The 15,917-nt window shown below is 40.1% G+C and overlaps 1 non-coding gene across 1 annotated transcript; it reads right to left on the reverse strand.

The window, feature by feature from the left end:
• Positions 1 to 8,222: 8,222 nt before the first annotated feature.
• Positions 8,223 to 8,327, reverse strand: LOC114901182. Its single transcript, XR_003795063.1, has one exon. It is a non-coding gene; the product is annotated as a U6 spliceosomal RNA (small nuclear RNA).
• Between the last annotated feature and the right edge of the window lie 7,590 nt (positions 8,328 to 15,917).

Below are 15,917 nucleotides of genomic sequence, written 5' to 3' on the forward strand. Positions count from 1 at the left end.
TAAAAAGCCCAGATATGTACCTGGGCTTTTTACTTAGCAAGATATCCTTTCTCACAGCTGCATAATGCTCCACTGTGTATATGTACTATCTATTTATTTGTTTATGGCTGTATTGGGTCTTCGCTGCTGCCCGCGGGCTTTCTCTAGCTGTGGCGAGTGGGGGTTACTATTTGTTGAGGTGCACAGGCTTCTAATTGCGGTGGCTTCTCTTGTTGCGGAGCACGGGCTCTAGGCTCACAGCCTCAGTAGTTGTGGCGCATGGGCTCAGTTGCTCCACGGCTTGTGGGATCTTCCCGGACCAAGGTTCGAACCCCTGTCCCCTGCATTGGCAGGCAGATTCTTAACCACTGAGCCACCAGGGAAGTCCCTGTACTACTGTTTTCAAAACCAGTCCTCTGATGGATATTTGAGTAGTTTCCAACCTTTTGCTAATTACAATAAACAACTTCATATGTCATTTCATATGGAAGCAAGTGTATCTATAGGAACAATTCTCCAAAGTGGGATTGTTGGATCAAAGTGTAAACGCATCTGTGGTTTGATAACCACGAAGGATTGCGACATTCTGCTCTCCCATCTGCACTGTGAGGCAGCGCTCGTTTCCCCATATACCCCTACAGGGTACAGTATATCGCCAAACGTTTCAATGTTTGCCAATCCAATGAGTGAAAAATAGTATCTCAGTGTAATTTGCCTTCTCTTATCACAACTGATGCTAAGCATCTTTCTGTATGTTTAAAGCGTATTTGTAATTATTTTTCTGTGAAGTCTTTGTTCTCCAGTCCTTTGCCTATTTTTCTAGTGGGTTGTTGAACATAAATTGTTAGATATTTTACAAGGTGTACTAAGTATATATTTGTACTTGGGAAAAAATGATTTAAGAAGGAAAAAAAGATGTTAAAACTTCAGTCATAAAAACGAATATACCACCAGCCTTTCTGCCACGAGCCTGGAATCCGGCCACGGTAGCGGTGGGGACGGGAATCCGCGAGGAGTCTCTGACCACTGCGACAGGCGCCAGACCCGACGACGCATGCTCGGAAGAGTCTCGCCTGAATCCGTACATCTGTTGCGCATGCTCCCCTGCTTCCGACACAGAATCTGTGTGCGCATGCTCCTAAACCTGCCTTCCTGGGAGATTTCTCACAAAGAACTGAAGGCGTTTGCTGCTACGGATTGCTGGCGCTGAGAGCCTCGCGTGGTCCCCTGCTGTCGGAAAATGTCCCGAAACACCATCCCTGATTTGAAGAAGGAATTCCACTACAAAACCAGGCTTCTTCCTGTGGCTCTTAAACAAACAAAAACCCCACTGCATTACATCAGCGGGTATTCATCACCGCCCCTCTCTAAACAATGTCTACAGCGAGTCTTTCAAATTGATGCTTTATATTGAGGAGGAAGTAGATGATAAATGACTTTCAAGCGTGTCAGGAGTCTAATAGTAAGCCTAATACTTTTAATGTTCCATAGGCTGCGAGAGAGAGAGAGAGAGAGAGAGAGAGAGAAAGAGAGAGAGAGACTCCTAGACAGAAAAGGCTGGGTGGCGGGGGGAAAGAATCTATTATTCACGGAGAAAAAGTTGCTCTGACTTTCCCTGTTTGGTTGACGCGATGGAAAATTAAACCTTATCGAAGGATACCATCGACTCCAAGAAGAATGCTGCACCAGTCACGTTTCTGCATTTTGTGAGGCTTTTTGAAAGCTCTAGAGGTAATGCCCAAGGTTTTTAAACTGAATTCTGGAGAGGCGGTTCTGGATGCCTGAGGACTGTTTTCCCCAATAAGAAGCTGTAATGTTGACTCCACTCTCCCCTCCCCGCAAAACATCTTGTGTTCAATACCTGGTTATATGTGGCCTAAAGACAGAAGTTTGTTTAGGGACCAGTGAATTTTTTGTTAGTGAGTCCTGCCAAACATTACCTTAATATTTTAAATTTCCCTTTCTAAATAATAGTTTGAAATGTCAGATAGTACCTGCTAAGAAGAGGGTGAGAGAGCGGTGGCTGAAACAAATGTTTCTTCCAAACACGCAGTTTTCCGTACCATTTCAGAAGCTGCCAATGCCTGGTGAGATACTTCATCAAAGCTCTAATGGGCCAGCTTATTTCAGAAAATGGACCAGAGCCATGGCTGCATAAATGCAGCTTTGCACAACTATGGCGCTCCTGCTTGGAGCCAGCTGGATCAGGAGACCTGTCCCTAAACTAATGTATCCCATGTCCTGGTCTTTATTTATAAAGTTAGTTATAAAATAGGTGCACTGTGTAAGACCACTGTGAGAGTAAATTCTTTAATAGCAACTTTGGGTCAGATTTCTGCATTAGAATTTCTTTTTATCTTTTCCTGAAGCTTATAACTACTTCTTACTCTTGATGTTTATTTGGACTTAGCAATGTGGGTATTGTTGATGGCCTTTGTAAAAGTATTTTCAATGGCATTGCAGGGTCAGAGGTGCAATTAGGGTGGATTTTGAGAGAATAGGAGTCAGTAGAAAAAGCATGTGTATACCAGTGGTCTTTAAACTAGGGCACACAAAGACTTTCCAAGGGACTAATTTTCAGGTCCTCAATTTCATATAAACTCTTTTCTAAAATTGCATTTTCCTAAAAACACTCTTCTTAAGAGCAGGCCTGTGTTGTGGGCACAGGTTCCCCTTTCCCACTTCAGCTTCCACAGTCACTCTTTTCCCTTTTTCCAAAAGAAAGGCATACATCTCCTCCTTGTATAACAATGGCATGTTGCCCCAGGCTGCAAAATGTCCAGGGATGACAAGCAGAGGGACAATTCACAACATTGACACTGAGTTGAGAAAGCAGTAACTCCAATAAATTATTTTGAATGTTGGGTGTTTTCATATTCTTTCAACAAAATTGAAGAAGATGACAGATGATAATGTGATAATAGTACACAGAGTCCTTTGGGGCATTAATTTAGGAGTCCAAGGAAATGACTGCTATTGCTGCAACAGATTTTCTTCTATTTCTGTCTACTTAGTAATGTGAACAAGTTTCTTATCACATAAAAATGAAAAATTGGAATTTAATTGATGCTGAGCCCCATCATTCTGAGCAGTAAGCTATCCACAAAAATATAAGCCAATCAGGGAATTCTCTGGCAGTCCAGTGTTTAGGACTCCGCGCTTTCACTTTCACTGCCAAGGGCCTGGGTTTGATCCCTGGTTGGGGAACTAAAATCCTGCAAGCCATGCAACTAAAAAAAAATTTTTAAAAAGAGAGAGAGAGAAATATAAGCCAATCAAAAAAAATCTACTCATTTCACTTAAGATAGCATTTCCAATAAAATTTTACTTCAATGTGATTTTGATCTGTTATGTTTTAATAATTACAACAAATCCACAAGACACTTTAACTTTTAGAGACTTCTGGTCACAGGAAAAATGTAAACATTTTAATTTCATATACTTTTTTCCAAAAAAGTATGATAGGTAATCAATAGAAGACTTTGAAGCATAAGATATGTTACATTAGGATAAAATTCTGTGAAGAAAGTGAATTAGAACTAGGAGTTAAATTTAAAAAAAAGGAATGATGTAAAATTTGTGTGCTAAAGACGAGTTTTTAAAATTGTTTTTGGTTTTTTAGTGAATGATGAATATCATATTTAGATTTACTGATATATTTTAAAGACTGATGTGGCAGTGTTAAAACACCGATATTTACAATATTCTGGAAATTACAGCCTTTGCAACTATCTAAACAATGTGAAAAAATTTAAACGTTAAACTAATAACGTGCCAAGGGGGTACATAGCTTTACAAAATTCTTCTAGGGTGCTGTAAGCAAAAAAATTTGAAGACCACTACTGAGGAAAAATTCTTTCAGGTTCTGCTGTGAGGGAGAATGAAGAAATGGGATGGTGGCTGAAGGGTAAATATTGGGTCAACAGGGATGATATAAAGTATGAGATGAGGCATGTTTTGAAGCTGATGGGAGTGGAGCAGGGGAAAGATTCTCCAGGTGGGCTTCAGAATTAAGCTAACATTAAGACAGATGAGCAGGAGAAAGGCATACAAGTTTTATTAAATTTTTACATGTACATGGGGCCTTTACAAGAGACTGAAGGCCTGAAGAATTGACTAGATTAGAAAGCTTTTATACCTTTTAGACTAAGACACCATAAACTTGTGAAGAAATAACAAGATAAAGGGGTTTGGGTTGGTGCAGTAAATTAAAGGAAAGTGGCTTCGAGATATATTGGGGCAGGGCAAAACAGATGAGTTATTTTATTAAGTTTGTTTGTAGAGATCTATTTCTGCATTGATTCCCAGTCTATGTCCTCTCTGGTACAGGGAGGACACCTTTCTCATGCGAAATTTTATGGTGTGTTTTTTAGGTAGAAAAAAGGAGGCCAGAGAGCCCTTCCTGCATCTGCTGTTTCTTAAGTGCCCTTGGCTCAAAATAATCAATATGCCAAAGTGACATATTTTGGGGTGGTATGTCCTGATAGAGCTGATGTAGGAGAGGGGAGTGAAGTTCTAGGCCAGTGAGAGCCAAAGGGATCCAGGGCAGAAGCAGAGTGATTGGTCAATTTTGATACAGGAGGCAAGGAGAAGGAGGCTGGAAGTATAGGTAAATTGATAGATATGGTGGAAGGAGATGAGATAGTCTCCCTTTTTTTTTTTTTAATAAAAAATGGAATGAGATGGGGCATCAGCTGAGAGGGGTGGGTGTTGTGAGAAGTGAGTGTTTAGGAGATGTTGAGAAGTAGGAGACAGACCACATTGTATGTAAGTATAATCTTATCTGAAATCTACATTTACAACCTAGATGTCCAAATGTGTTTGGTAGTCTATAGAAAAACGTATGCTTTTGCTTTATGGAAGGGAACTTGTGATCTATCACTAAAGGAATTCTTATCAAGAGAGAAAACATTAAAATTAAAATTTTTTTCCTATTATCTAACCCCATATAAATACTATCACAGTTTTCACTCATATTTTCAACATTTTGAAATCCCCTTACAAATCTCAAAAAGTCCTTAACGTTTGATATATATTGTCACCTCTGACTCTGAAGGACTATGCTGGAATACTAGAGGATCGTCACTGCCTTTTTTTGTATATTTTCACACGTTTTATGTCAACTTGAGAAAAAATACGGCAATAATATAAGTCAAATAATGATAAAAGTCCTTGTTATACCAGAAGTGAATACGGAAGAAATTTTTATTTTAAAACTCTGCTAAAAGTGCTTTGTTCCTAAAATCAAATTTGTTTTGTTTTCTTCATTGAAATCTTAGAATGGTGCTGAATATTTTAAAAATTGTATTGGTTTGTGTAAAGATAATAGATTTTTGTCAAATTGATCACTTGACAGCAAATATATTTCCTTAGTTCTTAACAAGCCTACTATGTAAAACTAAAATACTAAAAAATAGGGCTTCCCTGGCGGCGCAGTGGTTAAGAATCCCCCTGCCAATGCAGGGGACATGGGTTCGAGCCCTGGTCTGGGAAGTTCCCACATGCCGCGGAGCAACTAAGCCCGTGAGCCACAACTACTGAGCCTGCGCTTTAGAGCCTGCAAGCCACAACTACTGAGCCCGCGCGCCTAGAGCCCGTGCTCTGCAACAAGAGAAGCCACTGCAATGAGAAGCCCAAGCACCACAACAGAGAGTGGGCCCCACTCGCTGCAACTAGAGAAAGCCCAGGCACAGTAACGAAGACCCAACGCAGCCAAAAATAAAATAACTAAAAAAATAAATTAAATAAATAAATAAATAAATAAATAAAATACTAAAAAATAGAGCTACTCATATTTAAAACTTTAATTTTGTCATACGAATACATTTAATACCATATGTCTTGGGAGCTCTCTCCTAAATACCAACTTATTAAAATGTAAACTTCATATCTCATCATATAGAATTCTTTTTATCTAAAATATTGAACCTATATGGCAAGGAACAGGGCAAAACAAAACTTTCTTTAAAAACAAAACCGAAAAACAAATATACTTCAAATACGCTACTATCTAAATCCTGAGTTTCAGTTCCTGGCTTTAGGTAGGGAATCCAAAGAAATCTTGTTATCCAAATCTATTTGTTCCTGGCTATACTAGCCAATAGCAGGAGTTTAGATAGCCAAGAAATTATCCAAAATATTACTTGAATCTCAAGTTCCCGAGTTTGGATAGCAAGGGTTGCCTTGGGCATTTTTCTCCACATATATGCACAAAGATGTTATAATTACTCAGATGTATCATCTATCAGAAACAGTTCATCATTCTGTACTTCTCTTTCTCTTCCCTCATCCCTAAAACCCAATCAAGTCCTGAAAACTTGTATCTCCTTACTCAAATCTATTTCCCTCCATAATTCTCACTTACTCCAACAAGTCTCTTAATGGTCACCATGTAAATCATGCCTCTCTTTGGTCCATTGTTTACACTGTAACTGGAGAAAATATTCTAGACATTTTAATCATGCCACTGCCCTGTTTAATACCCTTCAGTGGTTCATCATTGCCCTTAGGATCAAAGCCTATGTCTCCAGAGCTTCATCCCACATCTTTTCCTGCTACCCTGACTCTATTCCAGGCACATTAAACTATTACACTTGCCTTTTATCCTGAAATATTCACATCCTCTTATCTCCAGGGCCTTGTTTATGCTGTCTCCACCTTCCTAGAACAACGTCATCCCCTTCATGTGGATAGCCTCTACTTCAGCTCTACGCCTAAAATGTTACTTTCTTTGGAGAGGCACCTCCTGATCTCCTTTCTCCTCATCTGAAGAGTAGATTAGGGGTCTATTCTCTGAATCCCATCAGAACCCATGCTCCCCACTGCATAGCAGTCTATTTTGTGAAGCACCTTATCTATACCCCCTAAACTCTAGGAGTATAGCCAGTATCCCTAGTTCTTAGCACAGTGCAGACACATAGTAAGTGTATGCTCAATAAATATTGCTGCCTGGATGGATTAACATTTCCAATAAAATTAGTATAACCTGCTCTATAAACTCAAATACACATATATTTGAAATGCTTTTATTTTTTCCAAACAATTGCTTAATTACCTAAAAGCCCTTTTAGCAGGAAGCCCATTATGTCCCACTTGTAGAACATTCCCCCATGAATTGCCCAGATACACCAAGAGATAACTTATTCAGTCTATAGCAGGTTCTGTTCTCTTCTTAATTGGAGTCTGATCAATTGGCTAATGCCATAGTTTCTCATTATCTCACATTGTCACTTTTGGAAACTGGTCCCCCTCGATCCAAAAGGCACTGCTTGTCCACTGCTTGTGGATGATGACCTTGGCTGTCTATATTCCTGCTATGAGGTCGAACTCTCTGAAGGAAGACAAGTTAAGTTTGCCAAGGATGTTCCACATTTGGCCCCCAAGGGCCCACTCTTAACAATCAGCCAGAGCAGCTCACACACAGCCACAGGAGGGCTGGGTCAGGATGACTCAATGTATCAAGGTTCCAGAACCACATTTCTCCCTTTTCCTCCAGCAAGCACCACTTCCCAAAAAAATGAGGCAGTTTCTTGTTTATTTTGTTTATATCAAGACACAGAAAGTCTTGCTATGCCCTTCTCCCAGGACATTCAGAACTCCCTACTGTTTGCCTATCCTTCTAAGTAAGGCTTCGCTTGTCATTCTCTACCCTAGCCTGTGATCTGAAAGAAAGGAAAAGCACAAATTTGATCTTTTGCAGAGTACTTTTCTGGTCAGGTACCATGGCACGTCAAGAAAGAAGAGACAGGTATGGAAAGATACTGAACTAGTTGAAGTTTGGAAACTTAAGTCTATCCTAATTTTGCAATCAACTGGTTGGCCTAATGACTTTAGCCTCTTTAGAGCTCAGTTTTTATCATCTGAAAAAGCAGAAGACACTTTGATCCTTTCCAGCTCTTTAGAACTCTATAATTTCAATATTTTTCTTAAAAATCAATTTTGTTGAAATATGATTTACATATAATGAAATGCATTTCAAGTATGCAGTTTCAAGTGTTTTGACAAATTTATACTATTATCAAGTTATAAACCATTTCCATCACCCCAAAATGGAATTTCCATTTCCATCATAGTTCCCCCTCATGCCTCTCTGCAGTGAATCCCCCTGCCCTAAGCAACCACTGATCTGCTATTTGTTACTATAGATACAGTTTTTCCTATTCTAGAATTTCATGTAAACGGAATGATACAGTATATATTCTTTCTAGTTTACTATTTTTTATCATGGTAACATATGTATAACAAAAAAAATGGAATGCTTCATAAATTTGTGTCATCTTTGTGCAGAGGTCATGCTAATCTTTCCTGTATAGTTCCAGTTTTAGTATACGTGGTGCCAAAGTGAACACAGTATGTAAAACACAGTATGTAAAGACCTCTTTCGTACCTGGGTTTGTTTTTTGTTTTTGCATGGCATAATATTTTTGTGATTCACTCCTCTTATTGTATGTTCAAGATATTTTAAATATATTTTTTAAGCAAATAGTGCTTTTAGACTGGATACTTTTTTGAATACCACCATTCAAATATTAAAAAGTTAAATAGGGATTTCCCTGGTGGCACAGTGGTTAAGAATCCATCTGCCGATGCAGGGAACACGGGTTCAACCCCTGGTCCAGGAAGATCCCACATGCCGCAGAGCAACTGAGCCCATGGGCCACAACTACTGAGCCTGCACTCTAGAGCGCATGCACCACAACTACTGAGACTGCGCGCCTAGAGCCCGTGCTCCACAACAAGAGACGCCACTGCAATGAGAAGCCCGCATACTGCAACGAAGAGTAGCCCCCCGTCGCCGCAGCTAAAGAAAGCCCGCATACAGCAACGAAGACCCAACACAGCCAAAAATAAATAAAATAAATAAATTTTAAAAAGTTAGATAAACTTGAGTAATTTCTTGATTTCACATTGTATTTGTTTATTAGCAAAGAAAAGGATCCTCTGCTATTTATTTTCAGAATTAATTGATTTCACAAGTGAGAACGTAATGGTGGCCCATATAATGATGATATCAGAGCAGGGCAACAGGGATAACTCTAAGGTAGCAGGTAATGGCAACCCATTGTGAGGAGAGCATTGGAGAGAGTGGCAGCAGCAGGGGCAGGAGATTGGCTCATACAGACGATTCAACACATAATAAAAAATATTTCAGGGACTTCCCTGGTGGTCCAGTAGGTAAGACTCCACACTCCCAATGCAGGGGACCCAGGTTCAATCCCTGGTGGGGGAACTAGATCCCACAGGCATGTCGCAACTAAGAGTCTGCATGCCTCAACTAAGAAGTCCACATGCCGCAACTAAGAAGCCCACGTGCCACAACTAAGAAGCCCACGTGCCACAACTAAGGAGCCCACGTGCCACAACTAAGAGTCTGCATGACACAACTAAGAGTCTGCATGCTGCAACTAAGAGCCCGCATGCTGCAACTAAAAGATCCTGCGTGCCACAGCGAAGATCTGGCGTGCCACAACTAAGACCCAGCGCAGCCAAAATAAGTGAATAAAATAAAATATTTAAAAACATATATATATTTCAGATAATGGTAGCCAGATTTCTCACTGACTGACAAGGAAGAAACAAAAACAAAAAGGGAGAAAATTAGATGAATCCCGTGTTATTGAACTGGGTTTGGAATTATCAATGTGAAATAATAGTTTACTATACAGGTGGATAGTTATAGAAATAAATATAGAAGGAAGGTATATACTTATACTTCCTAGGTCTGACCACAGAGTGGGACTGGAATCAGAAATATCCTAGTAGAGTATATCTAGGACCTAGATGTTGGTTTCTAAATAACATCATCACTAAAAGGAACCAGTGTGTTCCTTGAATAAATAGCTGATTCCAGAGAGGAACAGGGAAAATACCAGTTGAGCTTGGAACATCTTATTGTGCTGAGAAGTATGGAAGTGATAAAAAGTAAGTGATGGAGAGATGCCAAGAGGACTCAGGATCTGGCTTGAAGGGGCTCCCACTGGCCAAGTCTGGGATAATTTGAGCATCGAACCAATGATATATATATATTTTTTTTAAACCCCATTTCTGGTACACTGTAGCAGAGTCACCACAGGCATTTAATCACCTTGAGCCTCATTATATATTTTTTTTTAAATTTATTTATTTTATTTATTTATTTTTTGGCTGGGTTGGGTCTTCGTCGCTGCGCACAGGCTTTCTCTAATTGCGGGGAGCGGGGGCTACTCTTCTTTATGGTGCACGGGCTTCTCATTGTGGTGTCTTCTCTTATGGCCGAGCACGGGCTCTAGGCGCATGGGCTTCAGTAGTTGTGGCACATGGGCTCAGTAGTGGTGGCTCGCGGGCTCTAGAGTGCAGGCTCAGTAGCTGTGGTGCACGGGCTTAGTTGCTCTGCAGCATGTGGGATCTTCCCAGACCAGGGCATGAACCTGTGTCCCCTGCACTGGCAGGCGGATTCTTAACCACTGCGCCACCAGGGAAGCCGGAAATCACTTTTAAAAAATCTATTTACTATCTTGGCCAGAATTCCTTAGAACTCTTTTTTTTTTTTTCCCCTAGAATTCTTTAGGCTCTGTTAGGATGCATTTGCTTGCAAGTAACAGGAAATCTAACTCAACTGTCTGAAACAATAAAAAAAAAAAAAAGCATGTTCTCACAAAATGTTCTGAGGTAGTTTAGCCAAAGTGTTAATCGCCAGCCCCAGACTTTCATTAAATTGTTCCCCTCTTTCGTCTCTCAGCATAGCAGCTTTGTCCTCCTCTCTTGGCTCTCCTCATGACTGCAATACGGTTTCAGCAACTCCAAGCTTAATGTTCTGACAATACAACATCCAAAGGCCTGAAAGGGAAGAAGAGTACATCCCTTACTCGTGCCTATTTTTAAACATCAGGGAAATTTTCCCAGAAGCGCTACAACAGACTTTCCCTCACCTCCCATTATCCATAATCACATGCTTCTCCTTAAATGAACCACTGGCAAGGGAATGTGAATCACCATGACTAGGCTGGACTAATCAAAATTCATCTTCTGGGGCTAGTAAAGGGTCAGCTTCCTTTACAAGCATTTTACCACTTAACACCTGAACAAAATTGGAATTCTATTAGCAAAGAAAGAATGGAATGGCTGCTGGGTAAGCAACCAACATTATCTTCCACATAACACTCCTTAATTTGATTGAATAATATTTAGAGATTTCTTTAGATAGCTCTGTTTTCCAGTGTATAGGATAGTTAAAAGAATATATGTTATATTTAGTGGATTAATGAATTTATTTCGCCACATTCAGGGATTTGATTTTTATAAATCCAATTATAACCAGTTCAAACCTCCACTCACAGTCCCCTCACTCCTTTGAATCACATCCATCCCACTGCTGGCTTCCCTGGACACATAATTCACTTATCTAGTCACTGGCTTCCTCTCACCCTCAGCAGTCACTGAGATGGATTCACATCTTCATCTGATCACTGTCTGTGTGGCCCAGTAGAGACCAAGGTATAGCTTGAATGGAGTAGGAAAGAAGGGTGAGAGATGAACAAAGGGATTGTAGGGACGACCCTGCCCCCTTCTCACATATGTTGATTCTAAAAGTGGAAAACCAAAAAACAATGTTTTCATTACTATGATTGTGTAAATACCGTTCACTGAAGAGCCAAAGACTTTTCTCTGATTGTACTTTCTTCTCTGGTTCCAGTGCATGACTGAAAGAAGGTCCTCTTCATGTCTCTCCTCTGTTGGGTCCCTTGTTTTTTGGGTAACCACACCTTCTTTTCCTTTTGCTGGTGTATTACATACACAAATAACCTCCTGAGAAAGTATGTATGGAAGGTAAACTTCCTGAGTCATTGATTAACTAAGTCTCTCCACTCTGCTCTCATACCTGATAGTTTAGGCACAGAATTGAAGATTCAAAGCATTTTCTATTGTCTTCTTTGCCTTGCTCCATTGTCCTCTACTTTCCCATGTTGCTCTTGAGAATACAACGTCATCTCAATTCCCTGTAATTTGACTATGGCTTGGTTTTTTCCCTCTGTGTAAGGTTTTAGAGTCTTCTCTTTATCTGTGGCATTGTGAATTTCACTACGATATAGATACACCTTGTTTTTTTATTCTTTATTTTTTTTTGGCATCACTTACTTTTACTTTTTATTGTAAAAAGCACATACAAGAATTTTAAGAAATTATTAATATATGACAAATCAGAACCACGGTTGAGTTATTAAACCCATTTTTGTATACATACACTAAAATTCCAAAAGTAGAATATCATTAAATATGAGAAATATGGTAGCACTATCATATATACACAGCTCACACAGAGATCTGTCTGGGTCATCTCTGAAGCTTTTATGTACATGTCATTGATACAAAAAGCCTGCAATTGAACTTCTACTCTCCAATTGTCCTTTTCCTGATATATATGGTTAAATATTTAAGGAACTTTAGAAATATAAAGAAAATGCATTGAATGCTAAGGGCTCTATGTGCTTTACTCTGAACAATTGTGCACTGTACCTTGAGAAAAAACTTTTGTAGTCCATTCCTAGCTAAGGTAGTGGAAGACTCTTCTAGTTCCTTTTTAGTCAGTTTAAGTTTTTCCTAGTCAGTTATTTGAGGGCAAAGTACAAAAATAGCTTGGGAACCAAATCCCATTTTTACATTGTTAAGTTCATTATAAAATGCCACTCAATTTTTTTTTTTTTTTGCGGTACGCGGGCCTCTCACTGTTGTGGCCTCTCCCGTTGCGGAGCACAGGCTCCGGACGCGCAGGCTCAGTGGCCATGGCTCACGGGCCTAGCCGCTCCGCGGCATGTGAGATCTTCCCGGACCAAGGCACGAACCCGTGTCCCCTGCATCAGCAGGCAGACTCTCAACCACTGAGCCACCAGGGAAGCCCGCCACTCAATTTTTAAAAGTCACTAAAAGGACACTTTCTGCAGCAAAAAAGGGCTAAGTTCAAGTTTTTGTTGTTTGACAAAGACACAATAATGCAATACATAGGTCATATAATCATTACAGCCTAAAGTGAAGTGTATGCAGTTTAGGGAAAAACAACTTTGCAATTATTTGTTTCTCGTCTCCTTCCCAAACAATGAGGAGAATCTCTTGTCATTTTATATATGTACTTCTTTTTTAAACCTTAGTTTATATGCTGAAAGTTTACTAATCTATTTATATTCAAAATGTATAATGGCACTTTTCTAGACACAGTGGCTTCTCAGTGGTTTAGCTGAGTTCTTCTGTATACAATGAATTGACTTCTAGTTGACAACTCCTGGGTGGGGCTCTCTCCTAGAATGTTTGTTTCAGTGTGGATGACAAGAAGCTGGGCACAATTCTCCCAGATGCCCCAATCCAAGTCCGCTCTTCTATTTTAATTTCTCATTTCAGCCAGTGGCTCTTCCAAGAAAAAAATCTTGAGATTATCCTCAATTTTCCACCCCTGTCCTACCATTTCATAACTCAACTTCCAAGTTTTGTTGATTTTATTTCCTAAACAGCTCTTGACTCTCATGCTTCCTGTTTCATCCCCACTTAATCATTTTATGTGTCAATTTGGCTACATTATAGTACCCAGTGAATCTATAATTGAGACAGGAAGGAAGAGGGCAGGGCACAACCATTAAGAACAGGATACCACGAAAACCGGTTAGAACCTACTAGGCCCAAGATGGCAGAAGATTCGACTGCCAATACACCTTGAGCCTCATTATACACTCATTGTAATATATTAGCATAGCTAAAGGACACACCCACAGGTGCCATGACAGTTCTGAGGACGACCATAAAAGGCCAAAAAGTGGGTGGTGCCCCAATTCCTGGAAATCCCCACTCCTTCTCCTAGATAGTTAGAATATTCCTGACACTTGTTAACCTGTGAAATTACCCAGTCCATAAAAACTAATCATCCACACCCCTTGAGGCCGCTCTCACCTTCTGAGATGGTCCAAGCTCTGTGAAGTGTATTCTCTCTCTAAATAAACCTGCTTTGACTTTACTATGGCCTACTCTTGAATTCTTTTCTGCATGAAGTGAAGGACCCTCACTTGGTGGCTGGTCCCAGGGACTCCCAAGACCTGGGACAAGACCATCCTCTTGTGCTCCATTTTTTCCTACAACATAATGATTTCAAAATAAAGTTTTTAAAAATAAAAACTAGGTAAAGCCTAGCTTTAAAAACTAGGTAAAGCCTAGCTTCTCCAACCCTAACGCCTCTACCTCATTCCTGCTGCCCATAGATAACCAGTTTTGTTATTTTTTGGTTGATTTCTGTTTCTTTTTGCAAAAATAAATAGATGTGTTTGTTGTGAACTAATACGGATATATTGCTAAGTAAAATAGTGAATATATATATATTTTTAAATTAATTAATTAATTTATTTATTTATTTTTGGCTGCATTGGGTCTTTGTTGCTGTGCGTGGGCTTTCTCTAGTTGCGGCGAGCCGGGGCTACTCTTTGTTGCAGTGCACGGGCTTCTCATTGCAGTGGCTTCTCTTGTTGTGGAGCATGGGCTCTAGGCATGCAGGCTTCAGTAATTGTGGCTCACGGGCTTAGTTGCTCCGCGGCATGTGCGATCTTCCCAGACCAGGGCTCGAACCCATGCCCCCTGCATTGGCAGGGAAGCCCCACCTATTTGGATTTTATTCAAATGAAAGGTAAACTTCTATTGTGTTTGAGCCATTTTGGGATTTGCAGTTAGAATTACCTTAAACCAGAATTTAGTGTGTAATAAATTCAGCATCTCAAACTAGTGGAGGAAAGAATTCTATCCAATATGTGTGCTTATTGACACCCTGGAAACTGGGTAGCCATCTGAAAGAAAAATAAAATTGCATCCATAGTTCACATATTATACCATTAAAACTTTCAAATGAATCAAATACTTAAATGGGAAAAATAAAATTATACAAGTTCTAGAAGAAAACATGGAGAATTTCTTTATAGCCTTTAAATGTGAAAGACCTTTCTACATGTGACTCAAAATCTAAAGTCATGAAAGATTAGATTGGTAAATTTGAGTAGCTAAACATAAAAACTCTGAATGGCCAAAAGACACCATTTACCAAGTAAAAGTATAAATGATAAATAGGAAACTTCTTCACTTTGTTTCCTCAGCCTTAAAGGTGGTGGCTATACCTGCAATTACTCTAGTACCTCAATGTCCTCTTTTCATTTTTTAAATCCTCCATTGCCTGTTTAATCAATTTCTTTTTTTTTTTTGGCTGAGCGGCTTGCAGGATCTTACTTCCCAGACCAGGGATCAAACCTGTGCCCCCTGCAGTGGAAGTGTGCAGTCCTAACCATTGGACAACCAGTGAAGTCCCTAACCAATTTCTAATATTAACACCCATCTATTGAAACACCTAGTATGGTTTCCATTTCCTGACATGCAATCTTTTTATAGTCTTTAATTTTTAAACCAGGTAAACTATTTTTAAAAAATAAGGGACTTCCCTGGTGGCGCAGTGGTTAAGAATTCCCCTGCCAATGCAGGGGACACGGGTTCAAGCCCTGGTCCGGGAAGATCCCACATGCCGTGGAACAACTAAGTCTGCGTGCCACAACTACTGAGCCTGCGCTCTAGAGCTTGTGAGCCACAACTACTGAGTCCACATGCCACAACTACTGAAGCCCGCGTGCCTAGAGCCGTGCTCCACAACAAGAGAAGCCACTGCAATGAGAAGCCTGTGCACCACAATGAAGAGATCGAACACGGGTTCGATCCCTAGTCCAGGAAGATCCCACATGCCGTGGAGCAACTAAGCCCGTGCACCACAACTACTGAGCCCATGCACCACAACAAAAGAAGCCACCCCAATGAGAAGCATGCGCACCGCAATGAAGAGTAGCCCCGGCTCGCTGCAACTAGAGAAAGCCTGTGTGCAGCAACAAACGCAGCCAAAAAGAAATTAAAAAAAAAAAAAATTTAAAAAAATAAAGCTGTAGTAATTAAGACGG

Source organism: Monodon monoceros, unplaced genomic scaffold (assembly GCF_005190385.1).
Source record: "Monodon monoceros isolate NGI ecotype Baffin Bay Population unplaced genomic scaffold, NGI_Narwhal_1 Super_Scaffold_19, whole genome shotgun sequence".
NCBI classification, from domain to species: Eukaryota; Metazoa; Chordata; class Mammalia; order Artiodactyla; family Monodontidae; genus Monodon; species Monodon monoceros.